Source organism: Chenopodium quinoa, unplaced genomic scaffold (genome assembly GCF_001683475.1).
Source record: "Chenopodium quinoa cultivar QQ74 unplaced genomic scaffold, ASM168347v1, whole genome shotgun sequence".
Lineage (NCBI taxonomy): Eukaryota > Viridiplantae > Streptophyta > Magnoliopsida > Caryophyllales > Amaranthaceae > Chenopodium > Chenopodium quinoa.
Window position 1 is genome coordinate 5,740,396 of NW_018744367.1, and position 12,441 is coordinate 5,752,836.

Consider the following 12,441-nt stretch of genomic DNA (forward strand, 5'->3'; position numbering starts at 1 on the left):
CAAAAAAAAAAATATGATGAATGATGATGATGAAAGTTAAAAGGTATCCCAACCGGTGTCTCACCGGTTGAGTCTGGTTTTAGAAACAACAATGAACAGGGCCCCAGGCGGTGTTTCACCGGGTGAGGGTGCCTTGAATGCATGGTATATGAAGGTTGAAGACCCCTCAGACGGAGCTATGCCGACTGAGGGAGTGAATTCAGTACTGGGAAATGGGGTTAAAGACCCCCCAGGCGGCATGCAACCCGGATGGGAAATCATTCAAGATCCTTAAAATCAGAAGTTAAAAGTAAAGAGATAGGGGCAGCCGGTACCTTGTCGAAATTGAGCAGACTATACTCAACCGGTAGCCGGATGTGATTGATCTACAAATGCCGGATGCAAGAATTCTTGAGGGAATTAAGCAGCCGGTGTCAGAGCTCTCAAAGAATTTTTTGAAAATTTTTGTAAAGTGTGGAGGAGAGAGGAGATGTCTCCCATTTATAGGAGAGGGGCAGAAGGCGAATCATCACCTTCTGCCCTAAAAATTGAAAAAACTCAAAAAAGGAGGGAAGCAGACGAACCGTCGCTTCCCATTCCTCTGACGCCTGTCACAGATGACACATGGCTATGCCACGTCACACCTGTGAGGGGCAGATGTTTAGGGTAAAAATACCCCTAAGACACGTGGCCATATGAAGGCTTGCCACGTGTCAAGCTTGCAATGGTCAGCAAGGGCCCAATCCCTTTGCGACACGTGTCATTGTGCCCTAATTGAGGTACAGCTCTCCCCTACTATAAATAGTAGGGGCAGACCTCATTTATGGGGATCGACAAAATTTCCAACAACCAACCAAACACAAAACCCATTGCAAAACGCTCTCCAATCGAGAAGCATTTATTACTCTTTATACCTCTTTTAAGAAAGATTCTAACTTAATCTTCGGAGGCGGAACTCCCACCCCCAGCCGGAGTCTCCATTATTTGTGCAGGTACAGGAGAAGGAAGGAGCATACTAGGAAATTGTAACTCTCCCGTAGGACACATAAAAAACGCCCAAATAGAGTCGATTAACCGGCAAGACGTGCAAATAAATCAAACAACAAATAATAAGTCAAAGCATATAGCCCTAGCCTCGCCTTGGCCTATCCATGTAAGGGCTAGGCGAGCAATGGCTGCCACAAACTAAGCACTGGCTGCAAGCCCAGCAAGCCGCACGTACGCGCTAGCTGGGCGTGCTGGCCGAGTGCGTGCTACGCCAACACTCCTTGCAAGGCCAGCAACTAGTAAAGCTTGTTGGGCCTCGATAGCGAGTGATGCGCCCAACACACAGCAGCACCCCGCATAATTGCGTCCGGGCATGCGTAGCAGCAGCAATGTTGGCCCGCAGCTAGGCCCAGCTAAGCACCGAGCTGTTAGCGACGGTTTCCTTGGTGCTCAAGTCTGGCGCCAACTGGCTGCACACTATTGGGCTAGTTTGTTGGCTTAGGGAGCAAGGAGGACCTTGTGGTCCTCACCAAACCTCTCCCTTTTCTTGCCTCTTGTTGTTTGAGTATTTGCTTCTTGTAATTAATTTATTTGGAATTAAATTAAATGTATTATTTCTCATTTTATGTAAAGTCCCACATTGTAAGATTTCAAGAGGATGGGTGATGCCACTTCTATAAATACCAAAGCTTGCCTTGGGAATTAAATTGCAAGAGTTGAACTCAAAAAGGGCATCTCCACATAAAACATGAGAAAATCCTTAGAGTACGTAAACCTCTTGTAGCAGTGTCGTGTATTAGTCTAGCCGCTAATACCGACCAAGTTTCGGGCGCGTGGGTGGACTTTGTTGGAGGAGCCGCGAGAGAGGTTTTCTCTCCGTTGTTCGAGGTTCGTGCTCATGTGAGGTTGAATTACGCTTTAAGGGTATGAATGTTCTTTTTCCCTCCTCTCTCTCTCTCATCTCTACTATCTATTCTATCTAATCTATCTATATCTATCTATCTATCTATCTATCTATCTATCTAATCTATCTATCTATCTATCTATCTATCTATCTATCTATCTATCTATCTATCTATCTATCTATCTATCTATCTATCTATCTATCTATCTATCTATCTATTCTATCTATCTATCTATCTATCTTTATTTCTATCTATCTATCTATCTATCTATCTATCTATCTATCTTATCTATCTATCTATCTATCTATTCTATCTATCTATCTATCTATCTATCTATTATCTATCTATCTATCTATCTATCTATCTATCTATCTATTTCTATCTATCTATCTATCTATCTATCTATCTATCTATCTATCTATCTATCTATCTATCTATCTATCTATCTATCTATCTATCTATCTATCTATCTATCTATTTTTATCTATCTATCTATCTATCTATTTCTATCTATCTATCTATCTATCTATCTATCTATCTATCTATCTATCTATCTATCTATCTTATCTATCTATCTATCTATATCTATCTATCATCTATCTATCTATCTTCTATCTATCTATCTATCTATCTATCTATCTATCTATCTATCTATCTATCTATCTATCTATCTATCTATCTATCTATCTATCTATCTATCTATCTATCTATCTATCTATCTATCTATCTATCTATCTATCTATCTATCTATCTATCTATCTATCTATCTATCTATCTATCTATCTATCTATCTATCTATCTATCTATCTATCTATCTATCTATCTATCTATCTATCTATCTATCTTTATCTATCTATCTATCTATCTATCTATCTATCTATCTATCTATCTATCTATCTATCTATCTATCTATCTATCTATCTATCTATCTATCTATCTATCTATCTATCTATCTATCTATCTATCTATCTATCTATCTATCTATCTATCTATCTATCTATCTATCTATCTATCTATCTATCTATCTATCTATCTATCTATCTATCTATCTATCTATCTATCTATCTATCTATCTATCTATCTATCTATCTATCTATCTATCTATCTATCTATCTATCTATCTATCTATCTATCTATCTATCTATCTATCTATCTATCTATCTATCTATCTATCTATCTATCTATCTATCTATCTATCTATCTATCTATCTATCTATCTATCTATCTATCTATCTATCTATCTATCTATCTATCTATCTATCTATCTATCTATCTATCTATCTATCTATCTATCTATCTATCTATCTATCTATCTATCTATCTATCTATCTATCTATCTATCTATCTATCTATCTATCTATCTATCTATCTACTATCTATATCTCCTCTCTCTCTCTCTCTCTCTCTCTTCTCTCTCTCTCTCTTTTGTGTGTTTATTTATTGTATGCTTGTTGGTTGTATTAATTTATGCATGTGGTCAAGGGCGGGGTTTAGCTCCACACAGTGTTCGGGACACCTTAAAAACGAACATAACCATCAAAATATCCATCACAATCACCCCAGCAACCACCCAAAAAAACCTCCCACCCACCTGTAATACCATCAATCCCCCAAATCAGAAAGGAATAGTGTCCTTCCAACAAGTGTATTATTCTGGTAGAGGGTTCTGAATTATTAGAAAGCTAATTCTTCAGTATGGTCAGGTGATCGGAATGCCTAGGTGTGGCCGCTTCCAATCAATAATGTTAATGTACAATTTATATTACTGCTTAATCTTGACTGAACCCTTCGGGTCAAACCCAATCGAACAACCGATCCAAGATGACGAGTCAATCCGAAGGATTTGATAAGTCGTCAGAGTTTTACGAACAAAGACGTTGGATATCGAGCTTAGAGCGTCGAGACCGAGCGTCGCAAGTTGAGTCGAACTTAGATTTTGACGAGATGTGAAAAATCAATCAAGTAACAAGTTCGAGCCTAAGCCGTAGCCTCGCATTAGCCTACCCATGTGAGTACTAGGCCAGGCAAGGTCCCAAGAAATGCGTGCCTAGCAACCCCTAGCACACGCACATCGCATGGCACAAGCATCGCAAGATGCGTGCATACTTGTGGTGTGGATGTGCATGCGTGGCTAAGCGTGCTAGCATAGCAGCGCTAGCCATCGCATCATGCTAGGCATGGCTAGCGCCCGCAAGCATCGCAAGCATGGTGCGTGCTTGCTAGCATGCTAGGCCAAGCACCTAGCCTTCGCATAGTTCTAGTATGCTGGGCCATGCCCCAGCCGCAAGCGTTGCACGCACCAAGCTTGAGCATCACAACATGTCGGGCGTCGCACAGCGCAGCACACAACATCACAAGCAATGCGTGTGTGTGAGGCTGTGCATGCTAGCTAGCCAAGCAAGGCCAGCCTTCGCAACATGCGATTTGTGCATGCCAGCATTGACGCACCAAGAAGTAGCCTTGCTAGCAGCGCATAAGCATCAGCCCAGCATGCGTGGCTCGCTAGCAGCACGCATGCATAAGCTGGCTGCCCAGCTGCCCAGCCTTGGTGCTAGGCGCAAGTTGGCAGCCTTGACAGCCAAGGCAGGCTGCAAGCCAGCCACATGGCTTAGTGGTCCGGTTTTGTGAGTGGGGATCGATGGTTGGTCTTTGCCTTGGGGAGAAAGGTAGGTTGGTCCCTTCCCTTGGTGGTCCTCACCTTCTCCCTCTCCTCCCATCGCCACTTGTAACTTGTTGATTGAATTGCAATTTTATTTTGTTTTGATTAAAATAAAATAGGGAAAATTGCAAATCTCCCACATTAATTGAGAATGGGAAATCAAGGTTCATTTCCCTATAAATTCCCAAGTTTTGGGATTTGGGAAGAACACTTGAATGGAACTAAAAAGGCATCTCCTTAGAAAAGTGAGAAAACCTTAAGTTCGTAAAACTCTAGTTTTTATTTGTCAATTCCCGACTAACCTTCGGGACTAGGACCGTTCGGGTCGGGTTCGTAGGTACGAGCCATTGGAGACCTTCGCATTTGCGGGGTTCAAGTTTTAAAGTAAGAGCTCGGAATCGAGGGAAGCACGCGCCAACGGTATGAATGTCTTTTCCTTCTCTCTCTTAATTGTTGTTTAATTTGTGATTGCATGCTTAGTTTCCTAAATTAGTGAGCGGGTCATGGGCGGGTTTCTCTTTCGCGTAGAGTCGGACTCTACGAAACCCAACAAAATCAACCACCCACCGACCTCAAAACCCTCCTACCCAACCATCCAGAGAACTTCCACCCTTAAACCTTCCCAAACACCCAGTGTTGCTTAATTTGTTGATTAATTTTCAAATTAAAAAAAGTTAACTAAAACGATGAACAGAAGCGCCACTAAATACACAAACAAAAGCACTAACAAAAACATCTAATTCACCACCCAATTATACCCTATAAACCAAAGTAAGCACCGACCATTGGTGGTGGTTTCACATTGCAGAGGAGAGAGAAAAGAGGGTGAGAGAGAAGGGCAATCAACGATAGGGGAAAAACAGAAGCGGAAGAGAGGTGAGCATGCCGATATGGTATGCCGGCGCGGTCGTTCGGTGGTGGGTGGATTACTTAAGTGGAAAGGGAAGGGGTGGGTCTAGTCAAGCAGGGAAGCCATTGAAGAAGAAGGAAGTCTTTCTTTTGATAATTATATAAAAATAATTAGACTAATAAAAAACTAACACGTGGCATGCTACCTATTTCAATCGATTAGTATGTAATCTTATAAAACCGATCATGGCCTATTTTGAGAAGATAAGAGTAAATGGTGAGATTATAAAAAGGGTGGGATTATTTTGAGAAGACGAAAGAAAGGTGGGATTGTTAATATCAATTTTTTCTTTTTCTTCTGTGGGTATCTTTTCTTCAATTTTATTTGTAAATTAAAGGAAAAATTAATATTAATAATCCCACCTTTCTCCTGTCTTATCAAAATAATCCCACCTTTTAGTAATATCAAAATAACGGTAAAAGGTGGGGTTATTTTGAAAAAAAATCAAAGAATGGTGGGATTATTAATATCAATTTTTCCTTTAATTTACAGATAAAGTTGAAGAAAAGATATCCACAGAAGAAAAGGAAAAATTGCATAGCATATATATGTAATAAATATAGTGGTGTAAGGACGTAGGAGTAGAAAAATGTTATCAATTTCATAGAGAACGAAAAAAATGGGTTGAAAGTTGATACATATAGAAAAAGAATTAACTAGTTTTGGTTAAAAGGTTTTTTTTTTTGGAAGTTATTATTAATTTAAGTTGAATATATAGTTGAAAGGGTTATCTGGGTTCATTGGATGATTGCCACATCAAGCTATAAACCTTACAAAACTTTGCCTCGACTTCTAAAAAAAGAATAAAAAAATAAGTTCTAGCTGTGTTATGTATTTGCCTTGAAACTGTTGTAAAAAAAACAATGTTTTCTATATGTATGTATCTAAACTACCAATTTTCTCTATTAATTTAAAAATCAAAATCATTATAATATTCTTACACCCATTCTTAAACTACATAATTTTTTCTTGAATTATTCATCCTCACAACAAAATTTAACTTGAGTACAACCTATGGTAAACATAAATGAATTATTAATTTTGATTAATAACTTTTATGCAATAATATTAGATTGATATAGTAACATATCAAAATAATATATATATATATATATATAGAAATAGGATCATGTGATACCACCCCCCTTATGTGAGAACCCTTTTATATGTGAGGACATATTACAACCGTTGGATTAGTTGCATCCAATGGCTACAATTTATCCCAATCAAATGTAATTTCAAATAAAATTTTCGCGTTTTCTCTCTCCTCCTTCATTCGACGCGCCATTTTTCTCTTTCCTCCTTCAATTTCTCTGCTCCCTACTTACTACTCTCTTCCTTTGCTTTGATTCTTCATCAATTCTGCTTCTAACTTCATTGATTCTTTGTCAAGGTAACTTTCGTTGATTTTAGTTTGATTTTCATTGATTTTAGTTTGATTTTCGCCGATTAAAGTTTGAATTTCGTTGATTAAACTTAAGGTTTTTGTCAATTATTTTTTGCGATTTTTGGCGATTTTCAAACTTATTAGTTGATTTTAGTTTTAAGTTCGCTTCATTTCTTAATTTAGGGTTCTTTATAGTGTAATTCAAACTTTTATTTATAAAATCTGAGGTTATGAATGGTTATAGAGATTGATTTTGTTAATTTTGGTACTTGCATTTCACTAATTTGTGCTTAAATTTTGATGCACACTAAGTGTTTGACAATATTCCCCAATGAATCCTATTATTTTATCATTTTCAAATTTAGTACATATTTAATTGATGATCTTCTTATTTAATATTCCCCAAGATTGTATTGAGTCTCGGCTTCTAGCTTCTAGGTGTTGTGACATTTTCAACATCAATTTCTACGATTGTATTGATTGTGGGTTGTCTTACATGTGTCTTTAAGTTTTGTTTCCTATTGATGTATGAGGCTTGTTGTCCTCATGGTGTCTTTGAACACTGGCTGGTTTGGGTGTTTTAGGATTTTTACTCTATTTTTCTTACTATATGATATTTGACCTTTGATCTCTGGTTCAATATATGATCAAATGGATATCAGTTGTTAAATAGACAAAGGTATCCTGTTAGTGAACTGCCTTGCAGCAACTTAAGCTAACTTGCAGTATAATTTCAATTCCCATTTTCAAATTTGAGTTAATAGAATATTCTTTAATTGTCGAGATCAAAAACTTGTGGACAATAATTTTGACTTATTTCTCTTTATTTCTCTTACAAATTTGCTTCTTAATTTGATTTTTCCTTTGTTTTAGTTAGCTTACATTTTTTTGGGTTTTTTTTTTGTCACAGTGCTACGGATTCTTCGGTTGCTACTAATCCTAATAATGCTAAAGATTATACGGATGTACATTTTGAAAGGATAATGTACGTGTTTTCTTATTTCCTCATTTTATGTTTCATTATTAAATGCTTGCTGATTTAATGAATTATTAAAGAAATAGTTAATTGCTCATTTGATTAGTTTGCTCATTTCACAAATGAGCAACTAACTATTTTCTCATTTGACTAATGAGCATCTATATTTTTGCTCATTTGTGTAAAATTAGCAAATAAGTATTTTCTCATTTGACAAAGGAGAAACTTTGCTCATTTGAAAAATGAGCAACTAACTATTTGCTCATTTTCTAAATGAACAAAATATTGATTGCTCATTTGACAATTGTTCATTAGATAATTATCGGCCTATGATTCTCTATCATAACATACTCTAGACCCTCCCCTAAAGTATCTTCTTCTCTACATCTCCAAAAAAAAAATCTATATGATATTTTACTTTTTTTTATGATTTTGTATGAGCAGGAACTCTATTGAAAAGGAGGTTGCTGCTGATGTTGGTTCATCAGGTGTTGCTGTCGATGTAGGTTCAACAAGGGCTGTTGCTGATGTTGGTTCATCAGGGGATGTAGTGGCAGAAGAGAAGCTCAGTGAAAAGAAGAAGAAGAGAATCAAATTAGTTACCTCTAAGGTTCAAGGAAAAAAGGTTGAAAAAGGAGTGAAAGAAAAACAGATGATTAAGTTAGAGGAGATGAAATCCAGCAACAAATTGCAAGGTTTGAAGTCAGGCAATGAAGTGGAAGGTTTGAAGTCTCATGTTCATAGGACATTGCATAGTGGGATGTCACCCTCATCCATTGTTCAAATTATGGAATCAGTTTCAGAAAATCAGTTGAAAGCAGTTAGAGCTATAAGATTTGGCTCGATGGAGTTTTTGAAGGTGACCCAACTGCCTTTGCAGTTGGGTTTATAGTTGGTGCAACACTTTGATGCTAACACGTGCACATTAAATATTCCTAATTCTGATCCTTTCCGTATTACTGAAGACCATGTGCATCAAGTTCTTGGGTTGCCAGTAGGGGGCATAGAGATTGATAAAAATAATTTTTCCAAAGATAAGAAAGTTATTCAGCAATGGAAAAAGCAATTTGAAAGCAACTCACTCTCTATCAAAATAGGGGAGCTTAAAGAGTTTTGAAGGAGCATAAGTTAGTTGGTGATATGTTCAAATGGAACTTTGTAGTTCTTTGTGTGTCTACACTGATGGATGGTAAACTTGTTATTTTTATTTTGCTCATTTTCAATTTAGTTTGCTCATTTCTATTTTATTTTGCTCATTTAAATTTGTGTTTGCTCATTTTTCTTTTGTTTTGCTCAATTTTTTGTCAGGGAAACAAAACATGAATATTAATTCTGAATTTTTGACATTTCTTTCTGAAGTTGATAAAATCAAGGACTTGAATTGGTTAAAGTATATCCTTGTTTCTCTTGTCAAGGGAAAACTTTTCTAGGAAGAACGTCAAACTCGTTCTTTTCCTGGGTCTTTATTGTGTCTTATGGTATTACTATAATTTTTGTTTTTGTTTTTTTTAATGTAGTGTTTCTTACTTATTTTTGGATTTTTAATTTACTAATATTTTTTTTTCTTAATTGTTTGTAGTTATTGTATGTTGATCAATTTGTACTTGAGGAAGTTCGAGCTGCATGTGAAATTCAAATCTTAAAAGGGTGGACAACAGATATGTTGTCAACACGTGAGAAACTGGAAATCTTTAAAGGGAGGCTTGGAAATATTCGTGTTAAAAAGCTTGATGTTGGTTCTTCTAGCATGACACAGCCTAAAATGGTGCTTAACTATAATTTTTTATTTTATTCTTTTCCTTCTTATCCGACATTTTTAACTTTTTTGTTTTTTATTTAGGAAAAATTCAATCCTTCTGAAGTGGAAACTCAACTAGGTGCCAATAAGGTAATCATATGTACTGTAATATTCTTTGTTCTTTTTGGAAATAACCAACTAATTTTTTCTCATTTGCTAATGAGCAAGAAATTATTAGCTCATTTTTGAAATGAGCAAATAATTTTTTGCTCATTTTTGAAATGAGCAAATAATTTTTTGCTCATTTGACAGATGAGCAAATTATGCAATTGGTTATGTTTTATAAGTAAGCTTGGTTTATATTTGTTAGGATACTTGCTTTCAACTTATTCTAACTTTCTTTTTCTTTTTTTTTTGTTTTGTTTTTGCTTGATTTTAGGAACAATCTGATCCAATTTGTACAAAAATGAAGAAACTGAATAAGATCCAAAGAAGGTATTTATATTAGTTTTCTGGAATCCAATATTAATTCTTATGGATCTTGCAAGAAGCTTCAATGGATCTCTCTGACTACTAATAAAGATATGTTTTTGTCGCTTGTGATTTTTTTTTTATTATTCTGCTGTGAGTTTCAAGATCAACATGATAAATTTGATAATAGTTTGTTTTGTCTGACTGCCATTTCAAATATCTTCAATGTACACTGTCATTAAGTAGACTGTGATTAGTTTATATGTGGTGTTGTTCCTGCCATGTTGTGTTCCTGCTTGATTTGTTCTTGATTTATTACAAATCAGCTCCCCCCTCTGATCTGTTTGATCATTTCCTACCTTGTCACCAGTGATATCATATATTCAGTCACTTGTAATCATCCCTATAATCCATGTAAAGCTGCATGCCATGTTGTGTTCCTGCTCATGACAATATGATATTGCTATATTCCTGCACTTGTGTCCCTTGTGTTAAGTGCTTGTATCCCTAGATAATTTGCCCTGTCCTGATGAGATTTAACAGAGACCTTATTCTCTCTCTCAATTTTATTTGTCTAGTTACCAAGAATTTTGTCAAATGAGCAAAAACTTCAGCGCCCATATAAAGTAAAATTTGCTCATTTTCATATGACTTTGCTCATAATAAACCAAACCAACAGTAGCTAGCTTTGCAATAGCAGAGAAAGTCTGACTGAAATCCTACCCTTCCACTTTTTGATACCCAATAGCAACAACCTTAGCCTTGTATCTTTCGGTCACTAGTACAAAGTACAGAGTAACGCCTTATGATTTTAAATCAGAATCTGAATCAATTTTGGTCATTTTATATGATTTTGATCATTTGATATTTAATTTGCTCATTTTATGTTTTTTCTAGAAACGCCTTATGGATCTTACAATAGCTTCAATGGACCTCCTAAATGAGCAATTGATTTTTTGCTCATTTGTCAAATGAGCAATTAAATGTTTTCTCATTTATCAAATGATCAAATACTTCAGTGCTCATATAAAGTTCAATTTGCTCATTTTTATATGACTTAGCTCATTTCATATCCACTTTGCTCATTTCATATTCACTTTTCTCATTTCATATTGACTCTTTTCATTTATATTCATCTTAATATGTTTTTTCTTTCTTTTTTTTTACAGAAATGCCTTATGAAGCTTGCAACAACATCTACAAACCTAGTCTTGGCATACATGGATTTCAGTAAAAAAACATGAAGCTGCCATCAAGTATTTTCCAAACAATGAGAAGATACAAAAGTTGAAGGAAGATGCCATGAGCATTTGTGATGAGCATAAGATGAGCTCCAAAACTTTGACTGAAGATAATCCTCTTTAATTTAGCCAAGATGAACAATATTAGCAAGATCCGGCAGTAATTGAAGCATGGGATAGGTTTTCAAAGATTTCAGGCAACGACAAGCATGCTGAATCTTCAATTCAATCAATGCAAGGGTTGGTCATCTAAATGAATCAGAACCCATTGATGTTACTAAGATTGCTGCTGAATGTGTTCACATAGCAAGTGGTACCGCTGATGTTGGATCTTCATCCGTTGTCTTAGAGCCTAGGGCTGCTGAGCATATGTTTAGATATAGTTTAAGAAGTTCAGTTGCCAAAGGATTTAGAACTCCTACATTAAGTTTAGGAATCTCTTCTCAAGAAACTGATTCTCAGGAGAAGTCCCCTAGCATTGCACCTACTGATGAACCTGTAATTGCTCCTGTCAGTGCACAAGTTGGAGCTTCTCCAATAGCTTCTATATCAGCTGTTGCTGCTGTTGCTGATGCTCTGAATGCTCAAGAAGATCCAATTGTGCTTAAGAGAAAAGGAGATACTGAAAAAGAGAGTTCTATTCCAAAGAAGAAGCGTAAAGTGCAACCATCGTTGCAGATTAGATCTCCTTATAAGTCTCGGATTATCAACATTTATACACCATTAACAGCAGTTCAGAAAATTATTATGGATTCAGTTTTTCATGAGATAAAAAATCGTTTGTAAGTATCTATTGAAGTCATATAATTGTTTATCTTGACTTATCTAAATTTTGCTCATTTTCAAAATGAGCAATATTTTCTTATTTAGAAATACTGAGTTAGACCTATTTTAAGAGATACATTTCAGAGTAAAGGGTGATGGAAATTTCAGTAGCCTTGATTAGGGGATTTTTATCCACCAATCACCGTCTGACAAGTGGACCAACCAGGTTCCGCCACGTGTCCTTCACGAAGGCCAATAGGAGCCTGCCACGTGTCAATCACAGATACGTCCTCTACGGACCAATCGAGGCACGCCACGTGTCCACCCATGCCAAATGGGAAAACCGGCCAACAAGGCCCAATCCTGTCTAGAGGCCCGGTCAGCCCTAGGTTTACCCTAAACCTAGAGAGTGGCACGCTTCTC